Source organism: Eptatretus burgeri, chromosome 1 (assembly GCF_056783735.1).
Source record: "Eptatretus burgeri isolate ZD-2024b chromosome 1, Ebu_testis_v1, whole genome shotgun sequence".
NCBI lineage: Eukaryota > Metazoa > Chordata > Myxini > Myxiniformes > Myxinidae > Eptatretus > Eptatretus burgeri.
The window spans coordinates 136,873,561-136,895,801 of NC_140961.1; the positions used below are offsets into that span (position 1 = coordinate 136,873,561).

Sequence of the window (22,241 nt, forward strand, 5' to 3'; positions counted from 1 at the left end):
AGAGTGCGGAACTGAGAAGAGTTGCAGGAAGAGTTGAGTTCTGGAGTTGCCTGAAGAGGGTCTTCGAGAAGTGGCTGTTGGGGACGCGTTGCGTTGCGCTGGTGAAGTTGAGGAGAGTGCGCGCGGTGGAACTGCAGGCAAGGGAGCTCGGGTCCGAGGCGAGGACGGCAGTCGGCGACGAGGTTACGGTGTGGGGGATCGCTCGTCTCGTCGCGGGACCCAAGCCAGCCAGCCACTCCCCTCCCCCAGGGCATCAACAATCTCCCTTTCCCCCGCGCTGAAATAGTGCAAAAGGGGGCCCTGTTCCCACCCCCCCCCCCACACGTGGTGCCAACGAAACCTGCTAAGGAGCACGGAGTTGGGGCACAGCCGCGCGGCCACATTTGCGGCTCGCCCGCCAACGAGTCACGAGGACGCGGGTAGGACCCCCCCAGTCTCGCGGACCTGGCCGCTCCTCTCGGTCCCGCGCACATTTGGCCTACAGGCCTGTCTGCCTCCTTGTCTATGAGGGTGGCTTCTTTCCTTTGCTTTTGTGTAAATGTGTGTTGGTGCCGTCTGTGAAGTAAAACTCTATAAGTGTTGCCGTGTGTGCGCATAGTCGGTATTAACTCTGCGTCGTTGTTGCTTTTATTGTTTTGGTTGCTTTCTGTGCATTTTGACTGTATGGCTGTATATACGTGCTTTCCGTGTGCCGGGAAATGAATGTGTATTGTGTGAACTGTTTTCCCGTTTCGCTTCGTCTTTTCTCCAATTGAATCTCCATCCTGCTTCACGTAAAGGGTTCGTTGTGGGTGCAAAACGCCCGGTAAATAATCTGAACCGTCGAGGTCGACGATAACACCGCTCGGTTATCCCGATAGTACGGAACGGGCCGCCCAAGCGGCTCGTGTCCGGAGTCGACCTGCGGCGAGGTACGATCGCCCGGTTTACCATCCACGTGGGTACTTCGGTAGGTCGAGTTTGGCGAACAACCCTATTGTACGCGGGTGGCGGATTGGCACGATCGTGGTGAGGTCGAAAGGCCCACCCGTGACTAGCTCCCGGCGTTTGTCCGAGAGGGTCATGACAGAATTGTCCATCCGGTGGGCGACGTGCCGCGATTCGAGTTACGTGGCCGTCCGCACGCCGGCGGGGGCGAATTCGCAACACTGGTGTCAGGAGTGGGATACGAACCCATCCCCCTCCTTGCAACACTCGTGTCAGAGAGCGGGAAACAAACTCGCCCGCCTCAAAGCTAAATTCACGGGGAATCGGTTCAGGGGTGAGAGGAGCGACCCCCGATTCCCTCCAAATTACGAGCAATTTAAAATTAATCCCTTACGAGAAATAAGATGGAGTCTCAAGGCGAGCGGGTGCCAGGGGTAGAAATGTATATGTGTAGAAATGTAGAATCCATGGCCCGGGACGGTACTTGTAATTTTAATCCGTGGGGAAGCTCAACCCAATATTCTGAGCACGGACTTTATCGGCAAACTGAGTCACATAATGGCGGCGCGATCGCACCTCAGAGCAGCACGGAGGGAGCGGCTATTTATGGCACTGCGAATGGCGCGACACGAGGCGAGCGCTCCCAACGGCCGTTTCAAACCATGTGGGCATGGCAGGCGAGGTTAAGCACGCTTACTCCGGACATTGGCGGGCTTCAGAAACAATTGGAGGAAGAAGGGAAAACCGAGCTCAAAAAGAAACAAAAGGAGCACGACTTGGAAGTAAAACAACTATTGGAAAAATTATTGGGGGAAGCAAGGCGGTTCAAAGAACTAGAGGGGAGAGTGAGGGAAATACATTTGGAAGAGGAAAAACGCAAACAAGATGGGGAATTGGAACTACTGAAGCGAGAGGTAAGGGCAAGTCAGTTTAAAAGAGAAATCCTGGAAGGGGAGATAAGAATGGGAAAGGAATGGCAGAAAAAACTAAAGGAATACAGTAAAATAAAAAAGGGACGAATTGAGGAGGGAAGCAGTGGAAAGAAGGGATGAAATGAGTGAAGAAGCATGCAAATTGAGGGAGGAATTCGGAAAAAAAGCTTCTGAGTTGCAGAAACACCAAAACAAAGAGACGGAATTACAAAACGAGTTGAGGATGGTGAGAGAAGAAAGAACGACAGCAGAGAATGAAACATTAAGGAACCACACTGTACAGATCGAACAATTAGAAGCCAAAGCAAAGTAGGAGTGTGCGGAGATGAGAAAGGAATTGGAAAAGAAAGCTTCTGAGTTACAAAACGAGTTGAGGATGGTGAAAGAAGAAAGAACGACAACAGAGAATGAAACGTTAAGGAAGCACACTGTACAGATCGAACAGCTGGAAGCGAAGGCCAGATTAAAGAATGAGATGAAAGAAAGAGTAATGATGGAAGAACGAATGAGACAGGAGAAAGAAATGACGAGATTGCAGAACGAGGAACAAGAAAGACAGTGGAATAGAAAACTGAAAGAGTATGAATTTGAAACTGAACGACAAAAGGAAAAAAATAGGTTGGAATACGAGGAGAAAGTCAAGGAGCAAGGAATGAAGCAGGAAGGAGAAATCAGGCAATTGAAGGAGACAACAAGATTGGAGAGGGAAGAATGAGAGGAACAGTGGAATAGAAAACAACAAGAACATGAATTTGAGGTTAACCAATTGAAGGAAACTATGAGGTTGGAGAATGAAGGACAGGGGGTGAAAGAAATTAAAAAAGAAAGACAAGAACAATTAAAAAAGAAAGCAAGGTTGAGGTATGCAGAGATAATGAACGAACAACGAACGAAGCAGGAAAAAGAACTAAGCCAATTGAAAGAAACTATGAGATTGGAGGCTGAGGAGCAGGAGAAACAGTGGGAGAGAAAACAAAAACTATACGAGTTTGAAATTGAAGAACTAAAACGGAGAGGGAGATTGGAGTCAACGGAGATTGAAAAACTCCGGAGGGAGAACGAACAGCTAATGGGGCTCAGAGAGGAAGAACGACTCAGATGGACAGAAATAAGGAACAAGGAGAGAAAATGTATAGAGACGTGGGAGACAGGAAAAATAGAGAAGAGACTGTACGATAAGGACGGGGTTGGGGATGAGCACACACACATTGAGGTAGTGGAGGACGATGAGAGGGAGCTGGCGGACTGTTTAGAGGCCCGGTGCGAGCAGCTGGATGGCCTCCTTCAGGAACAGAGGGAGACGCTATTCTCCCTCAAAGCTGATCACGACCAGGTGGGTTCGGTCGTGTCGAGCGAGTTCGAGGGGACGGGTGCTGCGAACGGGTGCACGCCGAGCTTGGGGGTTATAGAGGCCCCGGAACCCCTTGTGGGGACAGGAATCCCCAGTGTGATTGTCCTGGTGTGTGTGGTGCAAGGTGTGAGTGCGCCCCCGTGTGAGAGTGGTGTGGTCACAAGTGTGCCGGAGTGCGTGCCTCCCAGCACTACGGTGTGAGTGGAAGCCCGTGTATGAGTGAGACACCGCGGGCGAGTGCCCCTGCGTGTGAGTGGTATGGTTTGTGGAAGGCTGCGAGTGAGGAGCCACGTGTGCGAGGCACGGTGTATGAGTGAGACACGGTGTGTGGATGAGGAACCGCGGGTGAGTGCCCCCTCGTGTGTGAGTGGTGTGGTTTGTGTGAGGGAAATGGCATGAGTGAGTGAGCGGCCGAGTGTGAGGGAGATAATGTGTGTGTGAGGTCGTTGTATGTAAGGGAGATGACGGTCGGCATGCGGGAGCACGCAGTCGAGTCTCCCGGTGTGAATGTGATGGAGTGGTGTGTGTCTCGTGACACGCGGGAGTTTGAGTGCGTGTGTCGAAAGGAGACGGAGACGACTGCGACAATTGAGAGACAGGGGCTGGGTAGCGGCCGTAGTTTCAATGGGGACCGCGCCGGGTTCACCCAGCGGCAAGTGCGAGGTTCGTGCTGTGCAAAGCACGAGGCCGCCACGTGCTCGCTTGCAAGAGTGAAGCACGGTCCGGAAACGCCAGCGGTGATTTGCCGATCCCACGGATGGACAAAGTTTAGGCAGGATACGGATTTGGACCAGATGGGTTCTCCACGCGGGCGGGTGTGTTAAGCTCCAACGGGCAGAGCACATGTGTTCGCATGGGGAACCCCTCGAGACGTGAGGCTTGTGTTTTTTATGCGCAGGGTGACGTCATGGCTGCGTGTATGGTTGGAATCCGGCAGGAGGGTGAATCCCTGCCAGATGGTACAGTCCAAGAGGGACGAGGGACGCAAACAGCTGCCATGACATCACGCCAGAGGGGCGCGGCTGTGAATTGCCGCGCTGGTGCGCAGGTTGCGAGTTGCCGTGCTGGTGCTGCGCAATAAAAAAAAGGGCAAGCCTCGCTTTCGGGTGAACAGGATTCCCTGGGCAGGGGGGGAAGCTCCCCTGCCTGGGCACAGGATGGCACTAGTTAGGGGGATGGGTTAGCTTAGCTCGACCGGCTCCATGGGGCAGGGGTAAGTCCTCATGGGGCCCGTGGAATGGACAAGTTCGAGGGTTGCAGTTGAGATTTAGGAGGGGAAATGATTTATGGGAATTATTCGGAGATAGTGACAGACTTTGAATGTGTAGAGGGGACGTAGTTAAGCTACGGAGGTTAAATGGAATGTGCTGTCGTTTTAGGGACGACGTGGGAGCACGAGGTAGGTAGGGGATGTAGTGAGCAGGATGGCAGTGATTCAGCGGTGAGTTGTGAAGTTGTGAAGTGGCAACATGTGCTTGTTGAGTGAGTGAGGCCAGCGGGTCTGAGTGAATGGAGTGATTGGGGAATGCATGGTGTGATGAGTGATTGGGGGGAGGAGTGACTCCCGCCCAAGGGACCCCGGGGTCAGTGGAGAGTGAGTTAGTTAAATTGGCAAAATGGAAGTCGTATTGTTGTTGGTGGGAATGTAGGCTCGAAACCCATTTGGAGGGGTGCAGGAGCCCTGTTGACGGGCTGGGAGCGTGGCTGCGAAAGGTATCGCATCGCTGAGTGGGTACCCCGGGCACCGGGCTAGTCGGCCGCGGTAGGCCAAGGGTCCATGGGGGGCAGGGATAGCGTAGTGGGCACGGGTGCGCCCGCATGATGCGGGGGCCCAGGGCGCCGTTAGCCGCGTGGGCAGTGTTCTGGGCACGGGTGACCCTCGGAAAGGGGCCCGGAAAGCCAGCCTGCCACGTGAGCGTTTCAGGGGAGTCGCCATGGAGGGCACTCCCCGGTGTTTAGGGAGCTGTTTGCCTCGGAAGCAGTGTAGTACCCGGGGGTGCCATAGCTGGAGAATCGGCAGAGGGTAGTGCCTGCCAAGGGAGCCACGCATCCCAGCCATGAGACCGTGTGAGGGCACGGACGGAAAATTGGGGGGCGAGGCCCGAAATTGTGAGGACACCAACACAGTCGATGGGAATCTTGGTTGCTTGAACTGATAGGTTAAGCGAGAGGCGTTTGTTGAAAGCCCTGGGGTAGTTTAACAGTTAAATGGTAGATTAAGAAGTGTTCCGCTCCGCACCATCCATCCCTTCGCTCTCGTTGTGGGCCGCTGGACCCACTTTGGGTTAAAGATCGCTGAACTCTGGGGAGGCCATCCTGAGGCTTGAGGTGGGCCTCAACACAGGACGCTGGCCCTCCCTCATTCCCCTCCAGGAAGGGAACGTAGGGGTTGGGAGTAGGCTAGGTGACACAATAGGTTCGCCGAACAAGGACGATAAAGGGGGTTAGGGGACGAATTATAGTGGGGAGAAGTGAAAATTAAAAATAACCAAAAAAAATAAGTTGGGGCTAAATTGGGTTTTTACAAATTAAGGGAGTGGGTATGGACAGTGACAGGCAAAGGCGATAGGTGGGAGGGAGACAGTAGGCAGGTCTGAGCCCGCCTTTTGAGTGGCCAGCACCACCGCACTCCCTCCACCAACCTCCATTTCAAGGCAAGGTGCCGGCCAACTTCATCTGCTGGCTGTTGGTTTTGCTGCGAGGCCTGTACCGGCCGGATCATCTGCAGCTGCTTTCTGCAAGGCATGTGCCGGCCAGTTCATCTGCCGGCTGTTTTTGCTGCAAGGCCTGTGCCGGCCAGTTCATCTGCCGGCTGTGTTTGCCTGCAACGGCCTTGTTCTGCAGGCTGTGTTTGCCTGCTCACCTTTGTCATGCCATGCCCAATGCCCATGTTCGCCAGCCCCCGTTCTGTTTTGATTTCCCCCCCCCGCCTTGTTCATTGCCATGTGCGCCAGGATCGTCGTCGCAAGCTGCAAGAACTATCCTGTTGGCAGCTACAACACGGGCCTGCAGTGGCGGTTTGTTTTGTTTTTGTTTTGACTTTTGTTTTGCTTCCTGCAGAGTCCGTAGATCCTGGGCCATGGTTAGTGTAAAATTTGTAAGTTAGAGTTAAGATGTACTGTAAATATGAGTGCGCCCCCGGCATGTCTGTCTTAGCGCCGGCAATTTTATTTAAGTCGTCCGTGTGAGTGGGTTTGTCTATTGAGTTACTCAGCCCTCAGGTTATTTATTTTGGGGACACGAATACCATGAGTCGCACTCAGGGATCCGAAGGTAAAACGTACAAGGGGAGAACTACACATGATGGCACACGAGAATTTGAAGACTTGGGACGAGTCTGTAAAAAGGGGAGGGGGTAGTGTTACAGCTGTGGAAATTCGCATTACACCATAAAGGGCCCGTAGGTGATATATCTCTAAGTACATGTGTAGTTAGCCCAAACCCGTTGTATAGAGGGCATTTATGTGATTCATCTGGGCTGCGATGCTTTGAGTTAGCCATTTTTTCTGTTCTATCTTTATTTTGAACCAACCACGTCTCAACCGCCATCACACAACAACCACGTCACCGCCACCATCTACGCTCCCACATCAACGCATCACCACCATTCCCAAATGGGACCATAACCATCAAACCACCACCGAAAACCCTCCACCACCTTCACATCTCTCCTTCTACGGACATTCCCGCACCACCTGTGAACACAGAACGTCGGGCTGTCTCGAGCCCGTTCGGCGATTGGCGCCGAACGCAACGAGTCACGAACGCGAATAGCGGCCTTTCCGAGGGAAAATTCGGATCAAAAACTCTACACGCCCACTTCTCCTCTGTCCAATTAGCGAGCGCGGGGCGGCTTGGCCCCGCCTCAAAGCGTGGATGTGAAGTCCGTATATGCAAATTTTAGGATAAGGAGAGTTTCACGCCCATTTTTGCCCAACCAATGGCTGACTGGGGGGGGGGCGGCATGGCCCCGCCTCCAATTGCGTTCTGATCCTAAAATTTGCATATTGGCTGCTCCTGTCCGCCTATAAAAAGGCGAGCGCAAGGCGAATTGAGAGTCGAGTCGGTCGGGTGAGGAGAGTGCGGAACTGAGAAGAGTTGCAGGAAGAGTTGAGTTCTGGAGTTGCATGAAGAGGGTCGTCGAGAAGTGGCTGGTGGGGACGCGTTGCGTTGCGTTGGTGAAGTTGAGGAGAGTGCGCGCGGTGGAACTGCAGGCAAGGGAGCTCGGGTCCGAGGCGAGAAGGACGGCGGTCGGCGACGAGGTTACGGTGTGGGGGATCGCTCGTCTCGTCGCGGGACCCAAGCCAGCCAGCCACTCCCCTCCTCCAGGGCATCAACAATCTCCCTTTCCCCCGCGCTGAGATAGTGCAAAAGGGGGCCCCGTTCCCACCCCTCCCCCCCGCCCCCATACGTGGTGCCAACGAAACCCGCCAAGGAGCACGGAGTCAGGGCACAGCCGCGCGGAGTCAGGCACGTTACGCTGAAATTGCGGTTCGCCCGCCAACGCGTCACGAGGACGCGGGTAGGACCCCCCCCCCCCCGGTCTCGCGGACCTGGCGGCTCCTCTCGGTCCCGCGCACATTTGGCCTACAGGTCTGTCTGCCTCCTTGTCTATGAGGATGGCTTCTTTCCTTTGCTTTTGTGTAAATGTGTGTTGGCGCCGTCTGTGAAGTAAAACTGTACATGTGTTGCCGTGTGTGTGCGTAGTCGGTATTAACTCTGCGTCGTTGTTGCTTTTATTGTTTTGGTTGCTTTATGTGCATTTTGACTGTATGGCTGTATATACGTGCTTTCCGTGTGCCGGGAAATAAATGTGCATTGTGTGAACTGTTTTCCCGTTTCGCTTCGTCTTTTCTCTAATTGAATCTCCATCCTGCTTCACGTAAAGGGTTCGTAGTGGGTGCAAAACGCCCGGTAAATAATCTGAACCGTCGAGGTCGACGATAACACCACTCGGTTATCCCGGTAGTACGGAACGGGCCGCCAAAGCGGCTCGTGTCCGGAGTCGACCTGCGGCGAGGTACGATCGCCCAGTTTACCATCCGCGTGGGTACTTAGGTAGGTCGAGTTTGGCGAACAACCCTATCCTATGTGAGTGGCCGATTGGCACGATCGTGGTAAGGTCGTAAGGCCCACCCGTGACTAGCTCCCGGCGTTGGTCCGAGAGGGTCACGACAGAATTGTCCGTCCGGTGGGCGACGTGCTGCGACTCGAGTTACGTGGCCGTCCGCACGCCGGCGGGAGCGAATTCGCAACAACACACATGTATATTATATATATATATATATATATATATATATATATATATATATATATATATATATATATATATATTGTTGTGGTTACCAAATTCGCAAACCACCATTCAGGTCCCTTAGGTGAGGTATCTCGGTAAGTGCATGTGTAGTTAGGCCCAAACCCATTGTCTAGTGGGAATACATGTCATTTATGCGAGCTGCGACTCTTCAGGATAGCCGTTTTTCTTTTACTATCTTTATTTTGGACCAACCGCCATGATTACAACCACAACCACCGCTTCACCACAACCGCCACGACCTTCCCGTCACACCTCGCAACCGTAGCATCGCCACCGTTCTTGCCCCGCTGTGGGTACCGGTGTTGGACTCGTGCAGGGCGCACGTTGAACAGCGTGTACAAAATCACGGATTTTGTGCTTCAAAAACGGATCAAAAACGACACACGCCCACTTTTTGCCGTCCAATCGGTGAGCGAGGGGCGATTTGGCCCCGCCTCCAGAACGATCGATATATGCAAATTTGTGGATCAAAAAGCCTTCACGCCCACTTTTTCTCGGGCCAATGGGGAGCGAGGTGAAAGGTCAAAGGGAGGGGGTCAAAGGCGAAGCTACGGGGGGATAAAAGGACGGTGTTCGTCAGTGAGAAGAGTGTGGAAGTCTGGAGCCCGAAGCCTGCAGTAGCTGGAGAAGCTGAAGAGAGTCGAATGAGGAGAGCCCAAAGAAGAGTCCAGGGTGGAGAGTCCAGAGGCGGAGAGGCGGCAGCGGCGAAGGCAGACGAGGGGGGTGCTCGCGTCGGTGCCAGGAGCTGCACGCCCGAGGGAGGCCGGCAGCGCGTCCTGGCCGAGGTGGAGACGCACACCAGGGGTAATAAAGATCCTCTATACCCCGAGCATCAGCAACCCCCTCCTGTTTCCCCCCCGCGCTGAGATAGTGCGACCAAGGGGGCCCCTCTCCCACCCCCTGCCAGGCACTGTCCGCGAGGCCCGCGGAGTGAGGCGCCATCGCCGCTCCGCGTCTCATCACCAGACGGGTAGGCGCGACCCGGTCTCGGCCTCAGGCCCGCCTCATTCTTGAGGGTATTTCTTTTCCTTGGTTTTGGGTATGTGTTGTCGGCGCCGTCTGTGAAGTAGAATTGTATAAGTGTTGCCGTGTGCTCGGTAGTCGGTATTAGCTCTGCACTGTGTTTTCACTTTTATATTTGCTTTTTGTGTAAATGGAATTGTGTTTTCTTTTTTTTGTGTGCATTTGGTGGAATTGTATTTGTGTGCTTCCCGTGTGCCGCGAATAAATGTGCTTTATTGTTGAACTATTCTCCCGCTTCGCTTCGTCTTTTCCCCCATTGAACCCTCATCTTGCTTCACGTAAAGGGTTGGTAGTGGGCTGAATACGCCCGATAATTAATCGAACCGTCGAGGTCGACGATAACACCGCTCGGTTATTCTGATAGTACGGAACGGGTCGCTTAAGTGGCCCGTGTCCGAAGTCGACCTGCGATCGCCCGGTCTACCCTCCGCGTGGGTACTTAGGTGGGTCGAATTCGGCGAGCAACCCTATCCCACGCGGGGGCTGATTGGCTCGATCGCGGTGAGACCGAAAGGTCCACCCGTGACTGGTTCCCGGCGTTAGTCCGAGAGGGTCACGACTGGATTGTCCGTCCGGTGGGCGACGTGCCGCGATTCGAGTTACGTGGCCGTCAGCACGCCGGCGGGCGCGAATACCGCAACAATATATATATATATATATATATATATATATATATATATATATATATATATATATATATATATATATATATATATATATATATATATATATATATATATATATATATATATATATATATATATATATATATATATATATATATATATATATATATATATATATATATATATATATATATATATATATATATATATATATATATATATATACACACACATATATATATGCCTGGTGTTGGCGTAGTGGTTAGGGTAGCGGCTTGGGATCCAAAAGGTCCTGAGTTCAAGCCCCGTTGGCCGCTTGAATTAATACACACCAGGAGGTTGACTCAGCCTGTCATTCTTCCGAGGTCAGCAAAGTGAGTACCAGTGTACTGGGCCTGGTGTATGCCCCGGTTAGAATAGGTGTACCATATCCCTGTGTCTTAAGAGGCGACCAGGGTTGCGTCAGGAAGGGCATCCGGCATAAAACCTATGCCAAATCATTATGTGGATCATAACGGATGATTCCCTGTGGCGACCCCCTAACGGGAGCAGCCGAACGAAGAAGATATATACATATATTGTTACGAATTTCGGTCCGACCGGCGTGCGATCGGCCACGCAACTCAAATCGCGACCGCGTCGCCCACCAGAACGGACAATTCAGTCGTGACCCACCTTGGAACCACCGCCAGGAGCTAGTCATGGGTGGGTCTTTCGACCACACCAGAATCGTGCCAATCGGCCACCCGCGCAGGATAGGGTTGTTTGCCAAACTTGACCTACCTAAGTACCTGCGCGGGTAGTTAAACGGGCGATCGTACCTCGCCGCAGGCCAGCTGTGGACACGAACCGCTTAAGCGGTCCGTTCCGTGCTTCAGTGATAACCGAGCGGTGTTATCGCCGGCCCCGACGGACATGATTATTTACCGGGTGCTTTCACCCTTCTACCAATTCCTTCCGTGATGCAAGATGGAACTTTCAAACAAAGGAAAGGACGCAACGAAACGGGGAACAGTTCGACAAGCACATTTATTGCACACTCAGACAAAGCATGTATTTACAGCCATACAGAAAATCATGCACGTATAACAGTCAAAGCAATGAAAGCAAGAATTACAACCGAATAAAGACTTTATTCGCACGCACACTTAGACAGTTCTACTTATAAGACGGCGGCGCCACCACATGCATTTACACAAAAAGCAAAGGAACAAGCCACCCTCAAAGACAAGGGTGGCAGACAGGTTCGTGGACCAAATGTGCGTGGAACCTGGATGAGCGGCCAGGTCCACGAGACCGAAGGGTCTTACCCGCGCCCTCGTGGCGCGATGGCGGGCAAGCCACGATGTCAGCGGAGCTGCGCCTGGCTTCGTGCCCGGCGAGCTCTCTCCGGCATTCTCCGCGCAGGTCTGCCTTTACCCTCTGCTTCGAGCTCAGTCTCCAGACTTGACTGCCCCGCCGACACTGCACTCGACTTCCACTCCACAGAGTCCAGACTTGACTGCCGCGACCGACGCACTTGACTGCCATCACTGCTGCTGCCACTCCACTGCTCCCACTTTTCTGCCGCGAGCTGCGTTGTGCTCGCGCTTATATAGGCCGAGGGAGGGGCGTACATGCAGATCACAGCGGGTTCGGAGGTGGGGCTACACCACCTGATGCTCAGCCATTGGATGGATGAAAAGGGGACGTGAATCATTCCTGATCCGCCTTTCGAGGCGAAAGGAACCCATTCACAACACATGGCACGACGTTCGGTAGAAAGGCGAAGGTGGTGGGAGTTTGCTGTGGTGGTTTGGGAAGGGTGTCGGTGGTGGCGATTTGGTTGCTGGCGGGCGTTGTTTGAGAATGGCGGTGAGGCGATGTTTGCGGGGTGGAGTTGTGGAGGTAAAGAGGCAAAGGTGGTGGTGGTTCGGTGTAGTTGTTTGGGAATGATGTTGGTGGTGGCGATTTGGTTGTTGGGGGATGATTGGTCCAAAATAATGAGAGAGAAAAGAAAAACGGCTAACTCAAAGGATTGCAAGCCCTGTGAACACAGAAATTCCCTCAAAACAACGGTGGGGAAATCTAACTACACATATACTTATCGGCATAACTGACCTGAGGACCTTTCTGGTGTTGTGCAAATTTCCACAGCCGTAACAATATATATATATATATATATATATTGTTACGTTTGAGGGGGGGTATGCATTCAAAGGGTAATTAGGATGTTTAATTCGGAATGCCATGCTGTTCGAGTTTACCAGGATCTCGATGGAATAAGTAGCAATTCAGTGGTGATAAGTTGTCTAGTAAATGTCCATTTCTTCAAGGGGGAAATGATAATTGTCACGTAATTAGATAGGGATACGGGATAGGGTAAATGTGTCTGCGTAAACCCCTTTTAGTGTTCTCTGGAGGCTTGCCGTGACGTCACAGGACAGTGCTGCGGATGGCTCCGCCCCGTGATCACGATTGGCGGAAGGCGACGGCGGTGGGCCAATAAACGGCTCGATTGGAAGTGACGAGGACGGGAGGATAAAAAGGTTCTGTTCGGGGTCGAAAAGGAAGAAGAAGAAGATCGGGACAGAAAGACCGTTTTTTGGGGTGGAGGTTGTTGTGCTGGGAGCGTGCTTGTTGTTGCGCCGATTCGGCCCCGGTTTCTTCGTGTCTTGTATCCTTGCTGAGCCTCGTGCCTCACCTTGGTTGGCTCTGGGGTTCTGCTGGCTCAGAGTACGCAGTCGAACCTGCCTCCCTCTCCTGCTCGCGGTTTGGCGCCGGAGCTGGTTCCCTGGCGGCTGTGAGCAGACTTGGGCCAAGACCAGGAGGTCGACAGCACCACGGTTTCTCCTGCCCCCCTGACGAGAGCAAGGCCAGCTCGTCCAACGCCAATCCAAGGATTGTTGCGTCCACACCACGGTCCAGCCTGACCACCAGGAATAGCTACGTTTTTGTGTGTGTGTGTGTACCTGGCGCCTTAGAGGGTTTGAGATTTGTATATTCATTGGAATTGTCTGTGTTTTCCCCACGCCCGATCCCACACCATCCCGTCGAATCGCCCCGGATCCCTCTTCTTGCCGAGTCTTGTTATTTCTGGTTAGATGAATAAACGTTATCAACTCAGTGAAAAGCGACTCGTGCCACGTTCCTCGTCCCATTTGCGGGAGAGCGATTAGAACCGCCATCTTTGGGTTATAAATAAATAAACCGCCTCCATTGTTTCGGCTCATTCTATGTTCGCAGGACTGTTCAAGTCCCGTGGACGTCACATTGGTGTCAGGAGTGGGATGTTCGAACCCCTCTAAATTATATTTGGTATCGGGAGAATATACCAAGATTAGAATCTCGTCACGAATTGGAATATAAAAGTACTGCAGGAAAGCGCACGAGCGCGGGAAAATTTTGGCGGGATTTTTCAAATTAAATTTAATTGACGGCAAATGGGACTTCTGCACCATGGCGGATGTGCAGATGTTTGAGGAGGAAGGCCACGTGTCGGGCAGCGAGTCGGGGGAAGAAGTGAGAGACGGGGGTAGGGTTGGAACCTCCCCCATTCCGAGCGTGGACCGTGCTTCATCGCCCGTAACGGAGCCGGCAGCGCCGGAAACCGGCACGATGACGATCTGGACAATGTTGGAACGTTTAATGAGTGAAATTACAGCACAGGGGGCAAAAATGACGGCACAGGGGGCACAAATGGCAGAAATGACGGCACAAATGGAAAATCAATTCGTGACACAGAGGGCAGACATGACGGCACAGTGGGCAGAAATGACGGCACAGGGGGCAGAAATGACAGATCAATTGGGGGTAATGGGGCAACAGTTGGGTGCACGGATTGATTTAATGAGGGATGAATTGGGGGAAAAGATGGAGAAAATGAAAACTGAGATGCAGGGGTGTGTGGATGTTAAATTGGGAGAAATACAAAGTAAATTCGAGGATAGATTGGAGGAAACAAAGATAGAAATTACATTGGAGGGGGAAAATATACGGAAAAAATTGGTAGATAAAATTTATGCAACGAACATTCGGGTTGATAAAGTGGATGAAAGCCTGGAACGTCATCGTGTCTGTGTGGATGCTCGTATGCAGCTGCAAATAGAAGAGTGGGGAGAGCTGAGGAAGCAAGGGATGAATTTGGCGGAGGAGGTAAAAGGATTGGAGGCTCGTTTGGACGAACAAGATAAAATTATGAGCCAAGATGAAGTCTTGGATAAAGGCCTGGTAGAGCAGTCTTTTGTAAGTAGAGTGTCCGGGTTGGTTGAGGAGCAGCTACAAACTCGCGACGGAGCCTTGGAGGAGGTTGTGCAGGCCCAGAAGATCCTGCGGGAAGAGGTGAATCGGTCCATTCAACGTTTGGAACAGGAAGCAAAATTGACCCATGAGACCCTCACCACAAAACATCTTTGGCCACAGTGGGCTCCGAAATTGGATACGCAGCCACAAGGGTGTTTGATCCCTGGGCTGGATTCGGACAAGGGAGAAACTGAGAAGCGGGCCACCGTAAAAGTGATCCCCCTGGTAAATTTTGACGGGTGAGGGAGCCTTGAAGCTTTTCTGACGCAATTTGAGTGTATTTCCCGACTAAACGGGTGGAATGAGCGGGAACGTACAGGGAATTTGGTGGCAACGTTGCGGGGACCAGCCGCAGATGTGTTAAACGTGATCGCGGCGGGGATGTTGACCAGCTCCCACATTTGCGAGGCGTTGAGCCGTCGGTTTGGGTTCGCGGCAAACTGTGATCTGGTGCGGGCCCAGCTCCAGCACCACAGATTAAAGCCGGGTGAGACAGTGCAGGAGCTGGCACAGGACATTTACCAATCAGTTTTTTTTTTTTTTTTTTTATACCTTGGTCGAGGCTCGTATGAGAGCTAACACACAACTCACAGTAAGGAGGCATGAGACAAGAGGGGCGGGAGTGGAAGGGACAAAACATTGGGGAACAGACAGGTGAACTGTGGAAGGGAGAGGGATGGGGATGGGACGGGGAACATGGCGAGGGGAAGATGGACATTAAAGGGACTTTCAGGAAGGAAAGCAGGAGAATTGAAGGAAGTGGGCTTGGGTGGATTATCGGGGGTAGAAAAGATCGAGGATTTGGATGGGGGAAGATAAGAGGTGGTGGTGAACAGCTGTTTTGAAAGCCTGGAGGGAAGAATGGGAAAGAATAGAGTGAGGAAGTTTATTCCAAAGGCGGGAAAAAAGAGGAATGAAAGAGTGAAGATGAGCAGTGATTCGTGATTTTGGTAGTTTTACCAGAAGGGGGTTGTGGGCGGACCTAGAGCGGCGTGGGGAAATGTGGTTGGGACAAAGCGCAGAGAGAGCAGGGGAGCAAGGGTGGAGAGGAGTCGGTAGAAGACAGAAAGACCACCGACCAACCTGCGGTGATTGAGTGAGAGGCCCAAAGACTCAGCTTCATTGCGGGAGATGCCAATGATCTTAAAAGCCCTGGTTTCGACAGCGTGAAGTCGAGAAAGGTGGGAGGCAGGAGCACCAGCCCAGAGGGGAGAGCAGTACTCCATCAGGCTACGGACAAAAGCTTTGTAAGTGGTCAGGAGCTCAAGAGGGCCGAGGAAGGACTTTGCACGACGGAGGATTCCCAGTCGGCGACTGGCTTTTGAGGCAAGGTTGGAAATGTGACTTTCCCAGGAAAGGTCATGGCAGATAGTGAGACCCAGAAGCTTGAAAGAAAAGACTTCTTCCAGAGGATTGTTGAGAAAGTGGATGGGGGGGTTTTGTAAACGGTCCTTTCGAAGAGACATAGTGAGAGTGTGAGATTTGTCTGGATTGAAAGACATGTTCCAGTCATGTGGGAAAGTTAGGATTGCGTATCGGGAGCTAACAGTGGAGGCATGGGACAGACTGGCACTCGAGAAATTTTTAGCTGCTCTTCCTGACCCTGAGGTCCGAGCGCTAGTGGAGCTACAGGATCCACCCACCGTACACCGAGCGGCCGAGTGCGCGGCCAGGCTGGCCTCATGGAGTCGGCCGGGTCGGGTGCCCGAGAGGCCATCGGTGACGATCCGACAGGCGGAGATCCAGGATCAGGGAGGGGGACTGGGATAAATTGGCATTACCCAAATGTTTCAGGAAATTTGCCAGAAACTGTCAAGTTTGATAAGGGGTAATTCGGTAGTTGGTGCGCCAAAGCGGCGGGGTCCAGCCCAGCCAATAGAGCAATTCGATTATGGCCGAGGGGGTCCGGAACCGGAAGAGACATCACACCGATACTCACGGGGGCCTTTTATGGGGAGTTGTTTCCGGTGCGGGCGAAGAGGACACATGCAACGATATTGCTGGTACCCGGCGATGGAGGGACCCTCCAATAGACTTTTAGACTCGGAGAGGGTGAATCCTCCTGCTGAACCGCCAGGTCTATCCGAGATGCCCTTTCATAGGTTGGGTCCGGAGATCACTGTCGGGGGTCGGGGAGACTAGATTGGGCTGAGCATATACGGCCATGCTCGGCTGCTGAGATTGTGGCGAAGTGCCCTCCTTTGGTGAAAAAAGTGAATTGTGGAAAAATTGGCATGGGTTTGTAAGTGCTGCTGGGTTTTAGAGTGACAATAGGGACAATGGGTAATTGGAAACAAAGCGGGCACGAGTGGCTGTCCAATGGCTGGTGCGTGGATCGGGTGAGAAGTGCTGTGTGAGTTGTTTCAAGTTAAGAAGTGAAATGTATGGTGCACACGTTGATTTTTTTTATTGGGCATGGTGTGGTAACAGGGAAGGTCATGGTCGGTGAAGTGTTAGAAATGCAGGTGTCACATGTAAGGCCGATGGGGTGGGGGAGTCATGTGGGTTTTGTGGGTGGGGATGATGTGCTTGTCCGCAGGGATTGCTGAAGCTCACGGTGAGCGGGAATTGCGACCCCCCCCCTTCAAGGAGATTCACCCCTGGTGGCTAATGGTGACAGTGTCTCGAGGCAACTGGGAGAGGGTCTGGTTGGGCGACCAAGGCGGGTAGGCCCTTGGCGACCCAGGAAGGCCAGAGGAGCCAGTGAGACCCCTTCCAGTGTGTTGTACGGGGTTAGAGTTGATGGCTACCAGGGGGGTGGGAATCAAAGGGAGCGGGGCGGAGAAACGTCCAGGTTGGACTAAAGCTTACCTGTGGGCATGGTTGCACCTGAAATGCCCCCATCATCTTGTGGTAACCCACCCCACGGCCATGACGGGGTTCAGCCTGCATCATTAAAATGGGGACCATGAACTAGAAATGTGATGATTACTATGGTGTGAGTGTTGTGAAGATGTGCGAGTCCCACTCGATCCCGCACAACTTGACATGTGCAGCAAGGGCATGATGTCCGCATAATTTTGGGGCAAGCAAATTTGAAAATTGGCTCCCCAGGTAACGCTGGGTCTAGGAGCATCCACTGGGGGAGGCGGTAAAGTGTAAATATCCCATGAATAGTGTCGTTAAGGCTTAGAGTAGGAATGTAAAGTATAAGTGTTGTGTTTTTGTGGAACCTTTTGTTTCCCCTCCCCAGATCACTGGAAGAGTGTTGGGCAAGAGCGATGATCCAGAGGATGGAGTGCAACTTCACTCAGTGCTCTCATGTGATAAAATAAAATAAAAAAAATGAATGATTGTTTAGGCGAGGATAAGGCCATAAGGGGGTAGTACATTAAGCAGGATAGGTAAGTTAGCTGCGACTCGCTGCCCATTGCCCCTCCTACTTTATGTCGTTAGGTTAATTAGGTGTGAGTCAGTAAGTGTTAAGGCTGGTACGGTAGCGCCTGTGATATACCTTGCAGGAGCTGCGGTACCAGAGGAGGGGGCAGTGTTACATTTGAGGGGGGGTATGCATTCAAAGGGTAATTAGGATGTTTAATTAGGTATGCCATGCTGTTAGAGTTTACCAGGATCTCGATGTAATAAGTAGCAATTCAGTGGTGATAAGTTGTCTAGTAAATGTCCATTTCTTCAAGGGGGAAATGATAATTGTCACGTAATTAGATAGGGACACGGGATAGGGTAAGTGTGTCTGCGTAAACCCCTTTTAGTATTCTCTGGAGGCTTGCCGTGACGTCACAGGACAGTGCTGCGGATGGCTCCGGCCCGTGATCACGATTGGCGGAAGGCGACGGCGGTGGGCCAATAAAACGGCTCGATTGGAAGTGACGAGGACGGGAGGATAAAAAGGTTCTGTTCGGGGTCGAAAAGGAAGAAGAAGATGATCGGGACAGAAAGACCGTTTTTTGGGGTGGAGGTTGTTGTGCTGGGAGCGTGCTTGTTGTTGCGCTGATTCGTGTCTTGTAGCCTTGCTGAGCCTCGTGCCTCACCTTGGTTGGCTCTGGGATTCTGCTGGCTCAGAGTACGGGGTCGAACGGCGGGCGGACCTGCCTCCCTCTCCTGCTCGCGGTTTGGCGCCGGAGCTGGTTCCCTGGCGGCTGTGAGCGGACTTGGGCCAAGACCAGGAGGTCGACAGCACCACGGTTTCTCCTGCCCCCCTGACGAGAGCAAGGCCAGCTCGTCCAACGCCAATCCAAGGACTGTTGCGTCCACACCACGATCCAGCCTGACCACCAGGAATAGCTACGTGTGTATGTGTATGTGTATGTGTATGTGTATGTGTATGTGTATGTGTATGTGTATGTGTATGTGTATGTGTGCGTGTATGTGTATGTGTATGTGTATGTATGTGTATGTGTATGTGTATGTGTATGTGTATGTGTATGTGTATGTGTGCGTGTATGTGTATGTGTATGTGTATGTATGTGTGCGTATGTGTGTGTGTGTGTGTGTGTGTGTACCTGGCGCTTTAGAGGGTTTGAGATTTGTATATTCATTGGAATTGTCTGTGTTTTCCCCACGCCCGATCCCACACCATCCCGTCGAATCGCCCCGGATCCCTCTTCTTGCCGAGTCTTGTTATTTCTGCTTTGAGGAATAAACGTTATCAACTCGGTGAAAAGCGACTCGTGCCACCTTCCTCGTCCCGTTTGCGGTAGAGCGATTAGAACCGCCATCTTTGGGTTATAAATAAATAAACCGCCTCCATCGTTTTGGCTCATTCTACGTTCGCGGGACTGTTCAAGTCCCGTGGACGTCACAATATACATATATATATATATATATATATATATATATATATATATATATATATATATATATATATATATTCTTCTTCTTCTTCTTCTTTCGGCTGCTCCCATTAGGGGTCGCCACAGCGGATCATCCGTATGATCCGCATAGTGATTTGGCACATGTTTTACGCCGGATGCCCTTCGTGACGCAACCCTGGTTGCCCGTTACGACACAGGGATATGGTACACCTATTTTAACCGGTTTATACACTGGCCCAGTATACTGGTACTCATTTCGCCGACCTCGGAAGGATGACAGGCTGAGTCAACCCCCTGGTGTATTAATTCAGTGGCCCAACGGGGCTTGAACTCAGGACCTTTTGGATCGCAAGCCGCTGCCCTAACCACTGCACCAACACCAGGCTCATATACATATATATATATATATATATATATATATATATATATATATATATATATATATATATATATATATATATATATATATATATATATATATTGTTGTGGTTGACGAAATTCGCAAACCACCATTCAGGTCCCGTAGGTGAGATATCTCTGTAAGTATATGTGTAGTTAGGCCCAAACCCGTTGTTTAGAGGGAATAAATGTCATTCATTCGGGCTGCGACCCTTTTAGATAGCCGTTTTTCTGTTCTATCTTTATTTTGAACCAACCACGTCTCAACCGCCATCACACAACAACCACCAACCGCAACGCCAACAGCCACGACCTTTACCGTCACATCTCGCTCTCGCAACCATCGCATCACCGCCATTCCCGCGCCGCTTGTGGGCACCGATACTGGACTCGTACAGGGTGCGCACCGAGCAGCGGGTGCAAAAACACCAGCCTTTCCGAGAAATCGGATCAAGAATGATTCACGCCCACTTCTGTTCCGTCCTATCAGCGAGCGTGGGGCGATTTGGCCCCGCCTCCAGGCGCGTCGGAGTATAATCGCTCTATGCAGATTCGCGGATCAAGAATGATTCACGCCCACTTTTCCTCCGTCCAATGGGGGAGCGTGGCTCCGCCCCCGAGCCGTTCCTGATCCAAAAATCTGCATACGATTTCTCCTGTCGGACTATAAGGCACCGAGCGCGGAGCGAATCAGGGCAGTTGGGAAGAGTTGAAGAGTTGAGAAGAGGAAAGAGTTGGAGAGTTGTGGCGGCGGCGAAATCAGTCGAGAGAGTGTCTGTCGGGGTCCGGAGAGGCTGGAGAAGCCAAGAAGCTTTGTGGAGGTCTGCGCTCGTGTCAGAGTCGGGGAGCTGCGGAGAGGGGAGGCCGGGAACGCGGTCGAGGTCGCAGTGGAGTCGCTCGTCGCGGGACCCAAGCCAGCCAGATATCCTCTTCCCCCCCGAGCATCAACAACCCCCTCCTGTTTCCCCCCGCGCTGAGATAGTGTGAGAAGGGGGCCCCGTTCCCACCCCATTCCAGGCAGTGCCAGCGAGGCCCGCGGAGTCGGGGCGCCGCCGCCATTTTGCGGCTCATCACCAGACGGGTAGGCTCGACGCGGTCTCGGCCCCAGGCCCGTCTGCCCCCTTGTATTTGAGGGTGGCCCCTTTTTCTTTTGCTTTGGAGTATATGTGTTGTCGGCGCCGTCTGTGAAGTAAAACTGTGTAAGTGTTGCTGTGTGCTCGCGTAGTCGGTAGTAGATCTGCATTGTGTCTCTTTTGTTGCATTTGCTTTTTGTGCAGAATTGTCGTGTTACTTTTACATTTGCTTTTGGTGCATAATTGTATATGTGTGCTTTCTGTTTGCCGCGGAATAAATGTGCTTTATGTTGAACTGTTTTCCCGTTTCGCTTAGTCTTTTCTTTTATTGAATCTCCATCTTACTTCACGTAAAGGGTTGGTCGTAGGCTAAATACGCCCAGTAATTAATCGGAACCGTCGAGGTTGACGATAACACCGCTCGGTTATCCCGATAGTACGGAACGGGTCGCTTAAAGTGGCCCGTGTCCGAAGTCGACCTGCGGTGAGGTGCGATCGCCCGGTCTACCCTCCGTGTGGGTACTTAGGTAGGTCGAATTTGGCGAGCAACCCTATCCCACGCGGGGGGCCGATTGGCACGATCGTGGTGAGGCCGAAAGGCCCACCCGTGACTAGTTCCCGGCGTTAGTCCGAGAGGGTCACGACGGGATTGTCCGTCCGGTGGGCGACGTGCCGCGATTCGAGTTACGTGGCCGCTCGCACGCCGGCGGGCGCGAATCCGCAACAATATATATATATATAATATATATATATTATATATATATATATAATATATATATATATTATATATATATATATATATATTATATATATATATATATATATATATATATATATATATATATATATATATATATAATATGTGCATATTCTATTCCCCATGTTCCCCGTCCCATAGATCTCCGAATCTCTGTTTTGTCCTTCCCACTCCATCCCCTGCTGTCTCATGCCCCCCTTGCTGTGCGTTGTGTGTTAGATCTCACATGAGCCTCGACAACGTATACAAAAAATAATTAAATAAATAAATACTTATTCGGATAACTCTGCCCTTATGTGCTCCCCTCGTCCCCCGACTATTGTTAATAAATTCCCCTCTTGTTAAATGTCCCAGCTCGTTCCCTGTCATTTATTTTATTGGCTTAGCACGGTGCGTGTTGAGAAACCATTCGCTCGGGTTACACACGGTTCGGGCACAGTAACGGCTCGTCCCGCTCGAGGTCCGTCGAGGGTGTGAATTCCCCGGTAGCTTTGTCCGCGAGGGTAATTAGGTATTTTGAAATTTGGCAATTAACTCTTCCCCACGCGGTCAAATTATTGGCGATTCATGGTCCTGTAAGGGACCCGTACCTTTCGGACTTATCCGAGAATCACGACCTAAATTCCGGGTGTTCGGTGGAGCAGACTCTACTGCTCCATCTAGCGGTCGTGCTCGCCACCGACACCCAGCCCCATAATATCACACTCTTCCCTCAATGAATTCAAGCAATTGGCGTGTCACCATGACAACAAGGAAATCGGACGCAGGAGGACATTCGACCCT

General features: G+C 51.7%; 1 protein-coding gene across 3 annotated transcripts in view; it reads right to left on the reverse strand.

The window, feature by feature from the left end:
* Positions 1 to 22,241, reverse strand: part of PRPF4 (pre-mRNA splicing tri-snRNP complex factor PRPF4) — a 100,513-nt gene that overhangs the window by 77,817 nt on the left and 455 nt on the right. The window lies entirely within an intron of this gene.